The 18,676-nt window shown below is 36.6% G+C and overlaps 1 long non-coding RNA gene across 7 annotated transcripts in view; it reads right to left on the minus strand.

The window, feature by feature from the left end:
* Positions 1-18,676, minus strand: part of LOC311444194 — a 191,960-nt gene that overhangs the window by 123,572 nt on the left and 49,712 nt on the right. For 6 of the 7 annotated variants that reach the window (XR_014697701.1, XR_014697702.1, XR_014697703.1 and 3 more), the window contains exons 3-4: positions 8,263-8,346; positions 6,338-6,477 (exon numbers count right to left, since the gene is read on the minus strand). The exons of the other annotated variant lie outside the window; for it this stretch is intronic. This is a non-coding gene — a long non-coding RNA (uncharacterized lncRNA). The remainder of the gene's footprint in view (positions 1-6,337; positions 6,478-8,262; positions 8,347-18,676) is intronic. 7 annotated transcript variants of the gene reach the window in all.

Below are 18,676 nucleotides of genomic sequence, written 5' to 3' on the forward strand. Positions count from 1 at the left end.
CCTATCCCTCTTACAGGTAGTGTTATAGTAACCAGTATAACAATGGTTAATGTGTAATGTTTCCAAACTATTAAAACTATAAGCATAATAAGCATATTAGGTACCAATGAGAAATGTAGAAAGAACACTTTTCTTATTAGTACACCATTCAAAAAAATTCCATCATTGCCCCAGTATCAGAGTATGGGTATAAAAATGACATTTTTTTATTCCCAAAGTTTTAATTTCCACTTAAATTGCCTTTTCAAATGTTTCTGAGATACTTTCTGAAACACAGAAATCTTTAATGTATTTGACAGGAATATAGTTGTGTAAATACCACTCAATAAGCATTACATGTCTACCAAAGAGGTTGCAATCTTATGCACGTACACTCACACGTATATTGAAGGTATTTAAAGGTCATTGTTTGTCTGCAGACAGGACACAGACAAAGCAGACAGAGGCACTGAAAAGAGTCCAGGATTTGGGACAAAGAAGCAAGCAGATGAATTAATGTGAAACTGATAATACTGCGTCAAACACAACCTTGTTAGATAGAACACTGATAGAATACCTAGATGTTCTGTCCAGAAGGGTACCCCACATCTCAGTTTTATTTGTTTGGTGTCTAATGCCAGTATTAGTACAGTACCCATTCTGGTATGTATGATCTTTTCCCATACTCAGCAGTATCTTTGGTTCATGAATATAGCTTCTCAAATCACGAGTCGGAATCAATACTTTTGAGTCCTTACTTATATTTGCTGCCCTTGTAAATGTCTACCTTTTTCTTTGACCGTGATGAAAAAACAACAACAACAACAACAAAAAAAAAAACAACTAAGTATTTTAAGTAAGGAATATTAAAGGTGATGCATGGTGAAGGCATTAATTAATTCATTATACAAGATGATGGGCCAGATACTGCTCTCCTAATTTAGCCAAAATACTGGCTGCAATGGAAATTTTGTTTCAGTTTCTCCAACAGGATCAGGTACTATATACAGTACTATCCCTTTACATCATTGTAGTAATCACATCGTTTAGAGAAATTATCTCTCTTAGTTCTTTTCAAAGTTAAATTAACTGTCAACAAATGAGATAGAGAATAAAAGGAAAAACAGCTGTGTTTTACCTGTTTTGCCACCTGTTAACTGAAATGCATGAATAAACTGAATAGTTTTGAGGAATCCTTAGATTTCCTGAAAATGGCATATAGAATATTAGCTTCCATTCAAAGATACATGGGTGACTGAGTTTATATAAGCTAAATTACAATTACCCCATACGCAAAATAAAATTATATCAGACTGTGAAGACAAGGAGTTTAAAGCAAAAATATTTTAAAAGCTTTTAATACCATAATTCCTGATAGAAACAAGCTTGAACATTAACAATAACACATCTTTTACTTGAAAATTCATAAGCTGTGCATACATTTGCTACAATTTTTCACAGATATTTCTGAATATTGCTTTTTGACTTTAAAAGCAATGCAGATCCAGTATGATTTTCTTTATGTGAGCAAAGATGTTTTGCTAGAGATGTCTCAGGGCACGCAGCTATCCACAAAACTGTAAAAGTCCGCAAAACAACCTAGCAGAAGCAGATCTACAATTAACAAACAAATCTGACAAGGCAGTTGCTGGATCTTTACTTATTTTTACATTACAAGCACTTACCTGATGTCTCGTGCAATATGCTATAAAGATATTTCCTAAAAGATTTTGGCAAATGAATTATGTAGCTGAAATGTAATAACGAAGGTAGAAATTTGTCCTGTTATCAGTCACACACATTCAAGCAGAAACCCAGTGCAGCACAGTAGATAGAACTATAAGCTCTGGGATCTTCTCATTCAACCAAGATTGCTTCATACAAAAGTTGACAATACACTACTGAAAGCCATTGTTGATATTCAACATTTTTTAAATAGCTGAACAGAATAGACAATAAGGCATGAAGGAAAACTTGGATAGGAGGCTGGCCTGGAGTCTGGGTTCAGATAGGAAAAAACATTAAAAATGGACAATAAATATGTGATTCTCATTTTTAATTGCTCTGTAAATGGCAATTAACTGATCTTCACCATGCTGAAATTCCACTCCTTTTACAGAAAGAACAAAATACAATCCATATTTTTTTTTTTCATCTATTAAAGTCTAGGTACAGTTTAAAATACTGGCACTGAGACAGATGCTTCCATGGTTCACAAACACCATTCGCTAATGTAAATTAAGGAATTTACAAAATCACTGGAAGATCCTCCCATCAATTGTTAGAGACCCATCTGCCCAGGCTGAGGAGATTATACATTTCAATCCTTACATCAGAAAAAGGATTCATCTGAAATACTTTTTAAAAATCTGAAAAAATATGTATTTTGTATTATCTCCTACCCCTCTATTTCCTCAATTAAAAGAGATCATACCACTATGTCTATTACAGTCCTTGAAGAATTTTACAAAACTTTAGAGACATTGGGGATCATGGTTTATTCAATCAGCTGTTTGTATTGTGTTTGTCTAAGGTTTTGGTGCTTTAGGGTAACATTCCCTGTTATACCCTATATAACTCTGAAATCTGAAACACTACAAGCAGATGTGTTCTTTCCTAAAGACACATCTGGAATACCCTGTGGAATACATGATGCTTAGCAGCTGCTAAAGGACGTATATGAGTTTAAATTATTTCATATCTAGATATTCCAGCAAAACTTTCTGTACTTTTTACTCCGTGGCTCACATGTATGCTTGCCTCTGGTTCCTCTTTGGATTTCATTGTGTTCTGCTTCATCCATGCTGTTTTCAGCCTGTCTCTGTCCATTTTTAATGGAGAACATTGTCAGATTATTTCAAGCCAAACCAAACAGTTAATGATGTATGTTGGTAGAGTAATTTAGCAGGGATTTTTGTTAAAACCTGTTGCACTAACTATAGCCTTAAATTTAGACTGTGAAAGGTAACTGCACTTTACAGTGCATCTTTCTCTTTTGTTTTCAGATAGTCTTACAAGGTTTACTGCTACAATCTAGACATTACCTAGGATACTTAGACTTCCTTGAAGAAAGGACATTGCTTGCTTTGTCTATATTATATCTGAGCTGCTTGTTCCAGGAAAAGTCTGAAAGCCAAGATGTGTCCAACTGGGCACCAAGTCCGCACATTGTCCTCTTCGTCAGTCTGAATTCAGTTTGAAATCGAGTTGCTTACAAATACTGTCTGTTCTGCAGCAAAACCCTTCCAGAACCATCTCATTTGCCACTGGTGTGACTAATGCAAGGACTGATCTACTGATGATTCTGAGCAGACTGCCAGGCAGCAGAGAAGAGTAGGCTTGAGTATGTTTTTAAAGGACCTTTGGCTGTGGTCCTCTTAAAATGCTTTCCCTAAAGGCAAAGACCAGCTGATGAATACTTTGCTCTCCTGCAAAGTCCAATGGACACAACCCTTCAATTTATGAGTCACATTCAAAGGTGACAGTCCTAGAAGACATTCCCCATTTTAGCTGTATTTGACAAATTGTCTATCCTGACATGTATTGAATTGAAGACACTTTAGTTCAAAGTCCATCGTATGAACTTTGTATAAACCAGAAGGTTTGCTGAAGAAGGTTTGCACACAGCAGCTGTGAATAGAAGTGCTCAAATCACTTTGTCAAGCACAGAATGCCAACAGAAGCACTGAGTGAGAATTACACCTATAGGGACTTTACGTCTCTACAGCTGAAAGTGTCTCATAAACTCACCTGCTAGATTTTTGCATGTTAGAATTTTAAAACTAAGAACACAGAATAGATAAAACTACACTGATCTTTGTAAAGCTAACACATTCTAAACAGTCAAATCCTGCAAGGTGTCCAGACTACCATGAGAAGTATTTTCTAAGTTAAAAAAAGAAAAAAAAAAAAAAAACAAAACATTTTTTTTTACATCAGAAAGAAATCAAACGCAAGCACAGTATGTTTTGCTTTACAACTGGCTTTCAAGTCTAAGTCACACAAAGGTACATAGAAATTAATTTAAATTAGTTCCATTGATTTCAATTAACTTATCTCACTGATGTCAGCGGAGATGTTCATGTGCTTGCAACAAGCCTACAGGATTGCCACTAGGAATATGACATCTGTATTGAACACTATTGCCTTTTCCCTTGTTCCTATGAGATTACTATAACAACTTCCAGCACGAAACCTAAACATAAGATGTCAATATATAATTTATATTATCTTATTACATTATCTTTCTTCCTTCTTGTTACTTAAAATGATTCCTTTTCATGGAGATTTGTGATCTAAACAATTACATAAATATCTAAATTTCTCTGGGGCACTGAACACTAACTGGCTGGGGCAAAAACTGTTTTTGAAATAGTGCTCATATGGAAACTGAGTTCTAAATGCACTATGTGCTACACTCCAAAGGTATGTGAGAAGAAATCAGAATATGAACCTGGGCTCTTTCTCTATCTTAACCAAAGTGATGAATCACAGCACACCTCAGCTTTCGCAAGAGGTAGAATATTTGAATAAGGAAAGGAAACTGCCACTTGTTTTCCAGGTCAGATTCCTCCTGTGTTATTGCATAGATGTTATAGATACATTGTCTGTTTAAAATTTGTCTGTTCTTAAAAGGATAAAAAATTCTGTTCTCAAACCCCCAGTGTTTCACACAGTGGAATTCTAAAATTGTCAGTAATAATTCTGTAAATTATGTCTACAAGAAAATTGCAGTTTTATCCTTCTGAAGGAAAGTATTATTTTACTTCATAGTTCAGTGTTCATCTCTGAAAATAACTTACTGGGTTGCTCTTGGCAAATTCACAAGCTGCAGTTGTCAGGACTATCATAAAGTTGTATGCAACATCAATTTAACGATAACATTACACTGGTTTTCTCTCTAGTCTTGCATGGAGCCTGTGAATTTGTGGGAAAGAGATATTCAATACCAATGTATTCATGAACAATGAAGAAAATGACAGATCTGTGTTCTGAGGACATAACATACACCTTGTCCACATTTCATTTGGATCCTTTCAAACAACTGCCAATCCTGCTTTCAGATAAGCATAGAACATTACATGTATTCAGTAACTGTTTAAATTATTTTAAAGTTTTAGGTTACCACTTTAATTGCAAAGTCTTAATTTTCCTCTCTTACTGAAGCCCTGATTTGAATTCTTCTCTCATTGTTATAATTTTCTGTGATATAAGCCTGCTATAATTTAGCACTCAACTGCATTGAATCTCATTATGAAGTCTCATCTTATATCACACAGAGTATATCTGAGTATAACACACAAAATGCTTAGCTTGTAAGGACAGGGAGCTTGTCATCTCTTTAATTTGATCACCACTGTGAAATTTGGGATAAAAAAAGTTGGACCATAATGGCAAGATAATGCAAAATATCCAGATTTTTTAAATGAGTGACACACTATGCATTTCAGAGATAGAGATATGTGTGACCTTCACAGAAGTTAATTAAATATAGAGAAAAGCAGTATGATTTTTTTTTTCTCTAAGAAGCTTGTATTTCAAATGTCCCTGACCCTAACTAATAGATGGGACAGTCCAATATGTCTGCTATTCCCCATACAAGGTCCTCTTGAATAATTTCCTACTAGAGATCATCAGAGTGAGGATGCCCTCTGTTGCTCAAATTTTTACACATTTAAAGGAAATTGTCTTTTGCTAGTCCACATGTGACATTACATTTTGTCTGTTTCCAAGACATCCTGGTTAGATGTTAACTCGGACGTTTGTGTTGGCCTTGAAATACTATCTAATTATTTATTCCCCTAATGCCACTATCTTAAATTAGCAGTAATAAGTATACAGACTTTGGTTTACTGAATTCTTTTAGAGCAGTCAGAACAACTGTTAGAAATAACAATGCACAGACCAGCATTTTTGTCTCCTTGGCGGAGTAACAGTAACTACAAGAAATCACAGACTGAAAATTCAGTTTATGTCTTACAGTAATACTAAATAAATGATTATGAATAAGCTAATATATCAGTGTTTGCTAGGCAGTCTTTTCAAACTTGAGGCAAGTTATTTCTTGTACATTAATTGCTTATGAAGTATGCAACAGCTAAAATAAGTTACTTGAAATGACACAGACCTATATGAAAGAAGGAAACTCTTAAGAGTTGGATGGGGGAATAACTTTCTCATTCTACTATGTGTTTCAGTATTTTCCCAGATTTCACATTCTAGACTGACGTAGAACAACTAATAAATGCCTACCTCTACCCCCCAAAAAACTTACAGAACAAACAACAGCAAGAAAAAATAAACCACTCCAGAACTCTGAAGCCTGCAGCAAAAGCAGCACTGGTATTAGGGTGCTTACCGATGCTATCAGAGACATGGTTCACATCCTTGTTTTCCTAGCCTGTTGCACAGCAGCTGAGTACCATAAGCACCATGCTTCTAGGCAGTCTGAGACAGCACCCTTTTGTCTTCCTTATTGGACCTCTTCTACTTTGCAAACTAATTAAAAAATATTTCCATAAGAACTAGAACACAGATCTACTACAGGTCAAGAGAATGATCTAAGCATGGTATGAAAGACTCTGCATCAAAAGACTATATATTTACACCTATAAATACTTTAAATACTTTATACTTCTATTTTGGAAATCACATTTATAAAAACAATTGCAAATACATTTTAGTTGAGGAAAGTTAGAAAATGCTAACAATAAGTGGCTAAATATTGCCACTTACACAGAGGCACACTTTTTTCTAGCACAGTTACGGGGCATTAAGATGTGGAGGTGGACTTTGGGGAAAAGATGCAATAAACAGTGGAGTCTTTTTTTTTTTTTTTCAATAATTTTTCATAAAAATATCTACGGAGAGGCCAAGTTACCAGTGTTGGATGTTACAATGTATTTGATTAATTTTTTCTTTTTTTAATATAAAATTGTCAGATAATCTTGTCCTGCAAAAATACTACATTTTAAAATTCACCGTAGAGCTGTCAGGCACCCACAGCCTCTCAGAGCTAGAGCTGGTACTGAGCTTGTGCTCCTTGTCAAAATTTAATGAGACGACCAGTTCTAAAATAATTGAATTTTCATATCAGAGCGAGCCAGGATTACTCAGACAATAAAAATGCTGAGTCCTGTACTGTTACTGGCAAATACCTTTTGCTTTGCTCATGAAATCAGTATGTAAATGTTCGGGGTTTGTATTTAAGGCATCTTATGCATTTAGAGTTGTAGTACTAGCAATAATTTCAAATGGTGCCGTTGATAAGTAGCTGGGTGGGTTTTTTTATAATGTTCAAACTGTAATTTGTTTGGTGAATCAGGATAAGCACTTGGTTTATATTTTATATAAATGTTAATGCAGTTGCAGTTTAATTATGTTTCTTAACTTTTAACATTTCAAAAGTAGAATTCGAAGAAGACCACTCCATCAGATTGTCTTGCTTTCATGGAATACTTGCATGAGTACAGCCTCACTGACTTAGGACTTTAAAAAGTAGAGCTGTCCAGAAAGTTAGTGCCTGCTACAGGCCAGGAATATATCCTGTGCTCTGTATATTCCTCAGCTTGCAGGTTGAAAAGTCAGAGACAAAAGGTCCCCATCAGAAGTAAAAAGGAATTTTAAAACAAAACAAAACAACAACAAAGGTACAGAATGGTTTAGATGACTTATATGAAAGTTTTGAGCAAAAATAAAACATACCTCTACAGCAATTGCTACTACAGAAATGGTGAATGGAAATGATTAAATGGATCCTCAATATATTGTAAAGCTGTTACTGACAACTATTTATCTTATTGTTTTCCAGAGGTTACTATGTAATTTGAAGTATAAAACTGTAGGAATAAGGGTATTCAAAGTTTTCAGACAGGCCAGATGTCTCTGAGTGTCTTAGCAAGAGGAGTTTTGCATGACTGCTCAGTTTTACTGAATTGTAAAACATGTATTTGGCCAACTATAATTCGCGTGGAAGAGCTACTGAAGATCTCATAGCATGTAAATGCCTCTGATCCATTATCACATCATACTTCCTAGTACATATCTACCCATGACACACACCAACCCATCATCATTATTTAAAGCAGAATTATTTAGCTGCACACATTGTTTTGTTTCCCAGCTCACTTAGTTTAACAGATATTCATGTGTAGGTGCCTGATACACTGGAAAAATCTATAAAGGAGGAAGGAGTACAGAAAATACATTACGAAGCTCAAAAAAGTTTGTGAAGCAAATTCCAGTGACTAATAAAAGATTAAATGGAAAAAAAAAAAAACAAACACCTCTTCTCCATGGTTGTTGTCCAGCATCCTTCCATTAGTCAGGGAGGAGACTGCATTGCTTGATGGGAGATGTAGTTCAGTCCTGAATGTCAAAATTGAACAGTGTAGAAATGTAGGAAAGATGTAATGTAAAATAATAAGAATCTAGCTGTTAATAAGAATCTATCAGTGTCGCTGTTTTTACTAACGAGGCATCACTACATCACTACACCTTCTACTCGCCTTTTGCATTTACATGGGATTAACTTCCCTTAAAAGCGGTTCTGTAATAATATATCTTTTATATGTACACTTGTGACCTTACCATGCTTTCAGTGAAAAAAAAAATGCTCATTTATATGTATCAACTGCAATATGCATTTTGTCCCATGGTGGAAAAAAGGCAATGAGTCACTAATATGGTCTTTTAGCCCTAAAAGACTTTAATACCCCTTTCCTTATCTTAGATCAACTTTATTATAATACAGTAATTACATAGAAAAAAAAAGTAATGATCCTAATGTCAGCCACATTTAACCTCCTTTGATCTCCCAGGATTCTTTGCACTAGGGGCTCAAGGAAAGGCCTTCTCTGACTTCTTGATAACTGAATGAGTGATTATCCTCCTTGTTAATGGGCAATGATATAGGAAACTCTTCCATATGTACCGAATATTCATGAGGGGCTGCACAAGCTGAGATAAGACTATAAGATGCCACAAGCAATCACTTATAAGAACACTAGGAAAAAATATTCACACTCGGGGACACTGCTAGACTTGGGGTTTCTGTGCTGAGGAAGATCGAGGGAGGAAGGGAGGAGGGCAGCTCCACTGCCATCCCCCTGACAGTTAATTTGGAGAGAGGACCAGCTTCCACCGATTGGCATTTCTATGGCTGACTTTTACTAGCGAAGTGCATATAGCAATGTGAACACCCTCACTACCATGTCAGAATGAGATTTAGTTTTACCTGGTAACTTAGCTCCAAACATGCACAACCAAGACAAAGCACAATTTGTTGAAGACGAAAACAAAACAAAACAACAACAACAAAAAACTGTTTAGTTTCTAACAGCCTCATATCCCACCTAAAAGAGGTTCCAAAGCTGAGGGTTGCAACTGTTCTCCCCTGATGATTCCCAAAAACCAATGCAAAGGCAAACCAATGAAACCAAACAAAACTTTGATTATTTTATTTTCCAATCTAAAGCTAAATCTGAACTGATGCCCTGAAGTTACTTGTGTTGAACTCAAACCAGACCTGAACCAAAACAACTTCAGCCACAGTAAATTCTGAAATTAACTGAAAGATGCACTGGTTTTACTTTTCAGCATTTACAGATTGATGGAAATTGATGAGGAACTTCAAGTGGACAGGCAAAGCAATCTATTTGCACAGTGTAAGCCTGAAACCCAGATTAAAAATACATAGTCACCAAATGGAGAGGCTCCTGCCTTTGCATCTGAGAGTCTCTGGGAGAGAACCTGCCTGTTGCAGAGAACTGAATGGGCCATGGTTGCTCCATCTTCATGCTTTATAGTTTGTAAGCATCTTTCTTTTATCACTGCCAACAGGAGTGAGCCACAAGTAAGTACAGAAATCTTACGCTCATTTTTGTGCATCATGTAGATATTCTGAATAGTATGATGCTGTAGTTCAGAGATACATATACATGTTGGGGCAAGGAAGAGGCTGAGGATTTCTCAGTATACCAACTACTGTACAGTGCACAAGCTGGGCTGAGCATGGACATTGCATCTGTTAAAGCATTTTTACAGAGGTTTCAACTACTCAGGTCAAGTGGAGCTGTGTTTAGGGGCTGCACACCAGTCTACACCGGCTGTATGCATGTGAATCAGGACATGCTCGCTTTTAGTGCAGCACCAAACAATATTTAGCCTTCTTTATGCATACGAAATACATTTTATTCTTTATTTCCCCTGTATCAATAGAAACATAATTTTTGTAATTTCTAAAAAAAATACTAGATTTGAAGACTATTTTTGCAAAAATCCTTTATCTGCCTCCCTTCAGAAGTGCTGCAAATCCTAACATGATTTATCGAATGTCCTTACTTCCGAAAGGCATTGTGGCTACTGAAATAATGAACTACTTGAAAGTCACATTTAATTTACTTCCAAAGAAACAAGCTAGCATTGCTCAAGGTTGCTGGGGAAACAGGAAAGCTGCTTTAGATCAGTTTGCAGCAGAGAAGACTTGCTGATATTTTGCAATTTGAACATGTTCATCATAACTTTAACAATCTCTTATTTTCAGAAACCTATTTCTGACTTTGAGTTAAATATTCATCTTCAGACCCACAGCGTTGCCTTGTTTTCAGTTGTGGATTCAGATTCATAAATCTGACTTAAAGATAAGCTGTTTATCAGAATTGTGTGCATATTTTCTTCTTTTAGGGCCTGTTTAATCAAAGAATGCATCCAATTTCAGCCCTAGAGAAGCCCACAGCAGGCACAAAATCTCATTTCTTGGGTTTCTACAGTACGAAAGTTGTATGCAATTTCAGCTGATCAGACCCTTTCCAAAATCTTTTATTGGTCACTCTTAGACTTCCCTGCTTTAAAGAAAAGTTCTAATAATTTCCAGAGTTGTAAAATGAAGTTACTGCATTCACTTACTGCTCTCCTATAAAGAAAGAGAGAACTGCGTTTGAAAGCAACATGCAAGTCTGTTGAATTCCGCTAATCCTTCTACTGGAGATAAATCAGAACATCTTTTTCCGTCAGTTGCAGCATACAGATATGATTTAATATGCACATATCCTCTGCTATCGAGTTTATTCCCAACTTACTGAAAGTTACAGTACTGACATCAATGGAGCAACAATGCCTCTCATCAGGTAGCCTGTCTTTGACAGTAAGGGAAGCTAATAGATGGAGGCATCAGTCAGCTTTTGATATAGATAACCTGACATAGTTCCTTTAGGTATAAAACTATGCCCTCCCTTGTGCAGCTGGGTTAACCATTTATAATGAGCTTGGATTTTACCAAGTAATTGGTGAGGCTAAGATTAGCTCTCAAGCTCTGCAATGCAATCAGACCTATGCTTATAGCTGGAAGAACATTTTCTCATAATACTCAGTTTTGTACAAGGGATCGATTCACTAAACTCATGTCAGTCATAAGAATTTCATGTGTAGGAATAAATGAGTTATCTGTGCATTATTGTTTAATTATTACATTATCTCCCTTTTAAAATCTCAGAATTATATCAAGCACAAATTAAGTTAAAAATGAACAAAGAAAACTATTAACCAAAATTAAAGTGCTTAAAATGATTGATGGTATTGAGTCCAGATTGCTTTAAATTAGTATCATAGGAACACAATTTAGAAAATAGCCTAAAACAAAAGATACATAATACCTACCTCTAATGGAGTTGCTGTACACATACGACTTTTTCTTTTTTTTCTCAGATACATAGCTAATAGATATATACCATCAGATAATTCTCCAGTTTTCCTGTCAATATACTTTTGGTTCAGATACTGGTAAAGAACACTACATTTTATCCCTATTGTTTGTTTTTTTGAAATAGGAATATTTTTGAAAGGGGAATAGCACATTAGAAATTTTGACCATGCCCCATTTGAACACAACGTAGATAATAAATAATAGAAACAGTGAGGGTTAAGCGGAAAAGTCTGTGCAATTGAGGTAAAGGGTTTGTTGCAGAAAGACTGATCTTAGAAGAGAGAGCTATACTTTCCAGAGGAGTCCTGCCTGTGACCTTAACAGAGGAATCCTGCTGTGCCTGGAGGGAACAAGGGATGGGGCGCAGCAGGAAATCTCTCCTTGCTGCGGGGCATGCATGCTTCTGGCCACTGCTGGGGAAGACAGGTAGACTGGCTGCCTCCCCGAAAATGTTCCAGCGATGGGGAGCTCTGGAAAAACTGTCGCATGATGCTCAGAGTTCATTGATCATTCTCTTGCAAATGTAAATGGTGCTGTCACCCAGCCTGGTGACAAAAGACATATTGCTGACATAATCAGCTACAAAAGTGGCACATAAAGGGGTAGCCAAGCCAAATTTCAGAAAGAAATCCTGATACCTATTTACTGAAATACTAACCAAAACGGGGAGGCATTGGAATCAACTCAGGAACGAGTCACCAGAATTTACTAACTAATATTTTACTACATCATTCAAACAATTCTGTTCTTAGTATTGTAGCCTCTCCAGGGCTAAAATCCCAGAGAAGGAAGTGGGTTGTAACAGAGACAGTATATTCCTATACTTTGATGCTACTCCTCATTGCTTGCAAATAAGTGAACTTTTACACCAAATTAATACATAAATTAATACAAGATTTTCTGAGGGAAAAAAAAAAAAAAAAAAAAAAAGTGAAGATTGGTCATTAAGGAGAATAAGGTCAGCAAATAAGGTCAGATCAGTTCCAGAGATGATGCACTGAGGATCAATGCTGGCATATCTAGGTTTATTTCACAGTAAAATGAGTGTATGCTATTTTGTTTTCTACCTCAAGGCATTACGGATTATAAACAACAAGTCTTGGGAACACAGCCTTTGGGAGCACCAACATCCAGCCTCTGGCACAGCCACACTTCATTCATTTATGGCCAGGCTAAGCAAGCTGCTCCTGAGACAGAGCAGTTTGGTCAGAAATATATGCTGGGCTTGTGGGTGCAATGCAGGCAACTAAAGTGAACTACTGTTATTTGACAGGTCCTCTCAGAACATCAGGTATAGCCTTACTAATATAGATAATTGGTTCAATTGTTTGCAGACACGCAAAAAATTACATACTAATACATCAGATGAGTGTAGGGTATTAGTGCTAATACACTGATTTTAGCCAGTGGGAGTCAGCTGCTTTGTCTGTGATGGATTGGAACATGACACATCACATCAGAAACACAAAATACAGGAAGTATTAGATGAAAACCAATTTTAAGAGTAGAAAGTTCTCGTTCAGGTCTGTTGGCCATCTTACATCTTTCATCTTCCTATTTGTATTGCATTTCCTTAATTCTCTATTGTTTCTGATTGAAAACTATGCTCTAATTTAAACGAGCAATTCAAACCTGTTTCATGTGTTTAAAAAAATCCGGTTACAAGTTCCAAGTATCTACTCATAATTTTTTAAGAGATCAAAAGCAGTCGTGTAAAAAATTGTTTGCTTTTTGCCTGTAGCAGCAAGCAGTTTCACTAAAAAAGTATTACTCCATTATCTTTAAGATAAACTATCACAAATATCTGGGAGATAACCTCCCTTTCTTGAAGAAAAACCTCCTTCAGCTGCCATTGCTCTGAAGGGCATATGTGTTTTTCATACAATACACCTGCGAACAGCGAGTTTGGATTCCTTACACAAAGAAAGACGGGTAACTAATCTTTTGCATTTTATCTGGAATACTAGATGAATTCAGATTGTATAACACTGAGGTCCAGCTGACCCTAGGCTCTATTATGGCTGGCTGTACAGATTGCAAGAGTTCCTGCTCCACAGGCCTTCCAGTGCAATATAACCTACAAAAAGAGACACTAGAGAAGGAAAAAAAAAAATTACGTAGATACACAGCAAAACTTACCTCATTGAAAGATTGCTATACAGATTACACAGCCTCACAAAATTACTTTGTATACTCAGAATAGCTTTCACCTAAAACTTTCAGATCTGAGTATGTCTTTTTCCAATTTTCATCTAGAGAAAAAGACACAGAATAAAGAAGTGGCACAATAAAGGTCATGGACAGATGAGAAAGACCTCACTAGTTGGTTTTTTTTTGGGTGCTCCTTTACTATAATGATCTTTATCATCCAGAGGGAGCTTTAAAAATGAAATAAAAATGGAGATGTGAAAGGATGTTCTAAGATGAAAAAATGCTAAGTACAACTTGGTTAGCTCACAGCTAATTTAGAGCATAATCATCTATCCTACCTGAAGCCTAACCTATAATTTGGTAAATGCTTTCTTTATCTACTGGAATAAATACAGGAACTTAGAACAATATCAAGAAGGAGAAATCAGAGTTTTATACCAGGAAAACTCCATTTATCTACAGAATGCAAATTTAATACTTTTGTGAAGTGCAGACTCCCTCAGGCCATGAAGCTAACTCTGCAATATCTCTAAGAATGATGCAACTATGAACAGTCACACTCATTATATGGTCAAAAATAGAGATTTCCACCTCTATTACGTTACAGTACAAATCACTATATGTAGCTCTCGAAAGTAAGCTAGGTATAGATTTTTTGGCTGGTGTAGAGTTAGCATACAGTAAACTGACAAATTATGAGAACATAACAACGCAAAATATTGCCTTATGACAAGAATATTAAAAAAATAAGGAAGAAAAAGGAAAAAATAATCAGGGAAAGTAAAAAGTCTTTTACTTCTATGGAAAGAAGAACAGTAATATGGACAACAGTGCTCTTCTGTGTAATTAGTATAGTATATTAGGGTGTAACAGAGAACCAAAACCAAAAAATAAACCATAAATTCTACTTGATAATGTCCGTTTAATTTAAAACGCTGCTAATTCTCCCAGTATATGTTAGTGTGTATGTTAAGATTGGTGTGTACATAAAGGCACTCCAACAGAACCACACAATGCAATGCTAATAGGGTTAGGTGCTCAGAATATAAGGTAACATAAGTGCCATTTGATGCAAGAGTTGCTAGGGAAGGCTATTTTTTCCTGTCTGTTAATTAAGTGAATTTAGGGCTTTTGAAAGGTGCCAGATTGACAGTCCTGAGACTGAAGTCCTCTATTCAGGGAGCAGCGAGACCCAGGCAGCAGCAGCAGAACTGCCTCACACCGCCCCTCAACCTTGACCCGCAGGGCTCACCTCTAGCGATGAGCCGGGCTGGCAGCTCAGTTTCCGAGCCTGTTCATTCTCTGGCCTCTCTGGGGAGGCTGCTGATAAAGGTGCTAATTAGGGCCAATTGTTATGGAGGGTTTTGTGCTGCGAACACCTGTCCATTAAGAACTGAACTGGGAACACCAGCTTTTTTTTTTTTTTTTTTTTTTTAATGTATACAGGGCGCACCGCAGACTCTAACAAGTGCGGATTTTTCAAGCACTACTGACCTAGGGCCAGAGCTGAGGTAATACGTTTGGGAAAGACAGCTTAAGGATTGCACCAAATTTCACTCCACTCATCATCATCATCATTATTATTATTTAAAAAAAGTTTTCAAAGATGATCCATCCAACTGATTCAGTAACTCCTTTTCTAGGCAGTTGAGTCTTGCCTTTTGCCTTTAAGATAGGTTGTCTTTCACATCTGTTGAAACATTTAAAGAAAATGTGAATGGTTCAGTGCAAAACCAAAGAAGGTGATAGCTAATTCAGCAGAGCAATTGATGTTGTCTAAGTCTTCTGTAAATCTGGAGTGCGAGTGCCTGCACATCCTCCGTTTCACTCTACCATGAAACGATCAGGAAGGGCTGCCAGTTGAAAAATGAAGCAATGGGAAGGGGCCGTCACTGAACAGAACACTTCAAATGACCAACCTGTCAATTTTATGGGTTGCTTGCAGGCAAAAGGGTAGGAACACTGAGATTCTCAGAGCCAAACGTGCTCTGAGCACCTAAGATAGTAGATGCGCATAATGACATTTAAGATAATTGCTTTTCATTCCACTGTTATGTATTTTTTCTTTCATACTGTTGGTAACTACTTCCAACGCAGAAGCAAAACTCCCCAAAACCTTGAGTCACTTAGCCCTTTGTAAGATCTTCACTTCACTTGATCTAGTGCAGGAAAGATAAATAGAAATTTTACTGTAAATAAATTGAAAGTTAAGTTGAAGCATCTACAGTGACTAAGACAGCACAGTCCAATTTAAAATAAAAGATTCTTGAAATGTGCTTTTTTTTTCCTTCTTTTGCTCCAGAAGAGGCTGACTTCAAGCCTTTATTGTCTTTCACCTCCTTCAAGGTGCAATAGAGAGATATAGCAGCTTAGTGTTCTTGACATCAGCAGAGAGGCTGAAAAAACATTATCAGGGAAGAACCAATCTCCTATAACAGCTGAATAGTACTCACACTGATGATAAAGGTTTGGGTGAAAGATGAAATGAAAAATGTGGCTTTAGCTGCTTGTAGCAAAACATGCTTTTCTGTAGCACTTTTGCCCCCTGTCTTAAGTGTTTATATTGAATGAATAGTCAGTGCTTTATATGACTTTGTTGTTGAATGGAGCAGTCTACTTAGCATGAACTTTTTGATGGCCTCACTTTCTGAAATGTTGTACAAAGGTTTCATGGATTATGCATTAGTTCCATTAACTTTCCACTTGAAGATAGCATGGGCAATGACAGGGCTGATAAGGACTGAACAGCACCAACCCCCTGAAATTTTTGCTCCTAAAGGAATAATTTCAAGTGTTACCTGCAGTGATGTGCCTCACCTAAGTGAAATACATGGCATCACATCTGATGAGGCAGCCATTAGATCATTTTGGTGACATTTCCTCAATTTTCTCAACTCTCCTGTGAAAACTGGGGAATCTCCTCTTGATTGCTCTCCAGTGTTTTAACCTGCAACAACTAACACCTGTATTTACACATTCAAATACTCCATCTCTTAGCTGATACAGCTCAAAGAAGGCTACCACATACAAGCAATACAGGACACAGGATTATGAGCCAAGACGTATAAAATTCTTCTGGTCTGCCATAGGCTTGTGGTCCACCAGTTTGGAGGTAACATTTAAATACTTGACCAGAGACAAATTCATATATAGTTACTGGAGGAATAAGGCCATAATTCCAAAAGATGAATGGTAGCTGAGAATGCTTTAACAATTACAACACCTACATTAAAATTGTTTTATAATATACTCTCTGCAGATGTGATTGGCGTAAGTATTAGCTTAACACCAGTTCTCTTCATTATTTCACACTGAGGTCATGCTGTGACATCATTCCTGGTTTTCTGTTTGTTTTCATTAAACAGCCCCATGGGAAGTGATGTGCAGCCAGTATGTTTGGCGTACCTTGGGAGTCTAACTTTCATAAGAAAAATCAAGCTACAATCTTTTCTGTCTTGTTCACACCCTTCTATTCTGGCACCCAAGCAAACATCATTAGTAAACTTCTATAAATAAATAAATATTAAGAAAGGCTGTGGAACAGAAAGCTGAGAAAAACTCAGTCTTTGTACAGAAGTTGAAATGTAGATAGGAATACTGGCACAAAAAGGTGCATCCTCTTCCCTTTGCACTAAGGCAGTCCAACTCTTACCAATGATGACCATCTCAGGAATCATCTCAGGGCATTTTCACCCACAGATGTCCTAGGCATTTTATTGGCATTCCTTGATCATGAATTAAATTTTAGAGGTAACTGACACACAATGCTTAGGACAGTGCCAGGAGATAATGAGGTGTTCGTCATAGTAAGTGGTCTCAGTACAAAAAGCTGAGTAATCTGGTCACAATTAACAGCTATAGTGAAAATTAAGGGAGGCATTAAAGGATATCAATCCTATGAACACTGACACTGATACTTCTGCTGTCAACTGACAAAAAAAAAAAAAAAAAAAAAAGAGTAATTAATTGTTCTAGTAGACAAGGTGATGAAGACATACACACTAACCCATAGACAGCCTGGAGTGAGAAAGCAACACATATAGGACAGGTCTCTTTTAAGAGCTCGAACTAAAGCTGATTGTTGAGGACAAAAGGAACAGCACAGATGAAGCAAGGTCAGAAAGGTGAATAAAAATAAGACAGTTATTATGTCTTTTCTGAAAGCAAAAGCAGATTAGAAAATAGGTCAGAGAGTGCAGGAAAAATGTTATTTGTATTCTGACAATTTGTAAAGGACATGTATATCCGAATGTACTGAATTTGTAGGAACCTCTTATTTTAGTCCCAGGGAGTGATGTATTCCATATTACTTCTTCTTATTAGTAGCATTACAATGGGCTTGTTTGTTGTCATTTGTTTTTCTAAAGATTTTTCTAACAAAATCTAAAACCTATTGTGATGGGTGCTGCACAAACAATATGAGAAAGACTCTGTCATGAAGAGCCTATGGGCTATGCAGGACAGGCAAAGTAGGGCATTGGCACGAGGAAGGGATGTGGTTTGTCAGCAGTCATGTACCAAAGCAGGTAACAGTCTGTCTCCACATCCGAAGCCAGTACGATACCCAAGAACCAGGTATGCATTTAACAGACTCATAATATTTTCCATTTTCTCCCAACGTCTCAAAATGACTACCTGATAACAGGAGCACCTTTAGCTGTTTGGAAAATGGAAATTCCTCATCTTGATCACTTCCTGCTATTTTGTTTTCAACCTGCTTTCCTTAAGTAATAAAACTTAAGGTCAAGGTGCACAAGAGGGAAAACCTTTCCTAGTCGTGAAGTTCAGACAAATCTGACATAATGGTAGAATTTTAAGATAGTCTACACTTCAAAACCTTCACTG

The sequence above is a fragment of the Aythya ferina genome (genome assembly GCF_964211825.1).
Source record: "Aythya ferina genome assembly, chromosome: 13".
Classification (NCBI taxonomy): domain Eukaryota; kingdom Metazoa; phylum Chordata; class Aves; order Anseriformes; family Anatidae; genus Aythya; species Aythya ferina.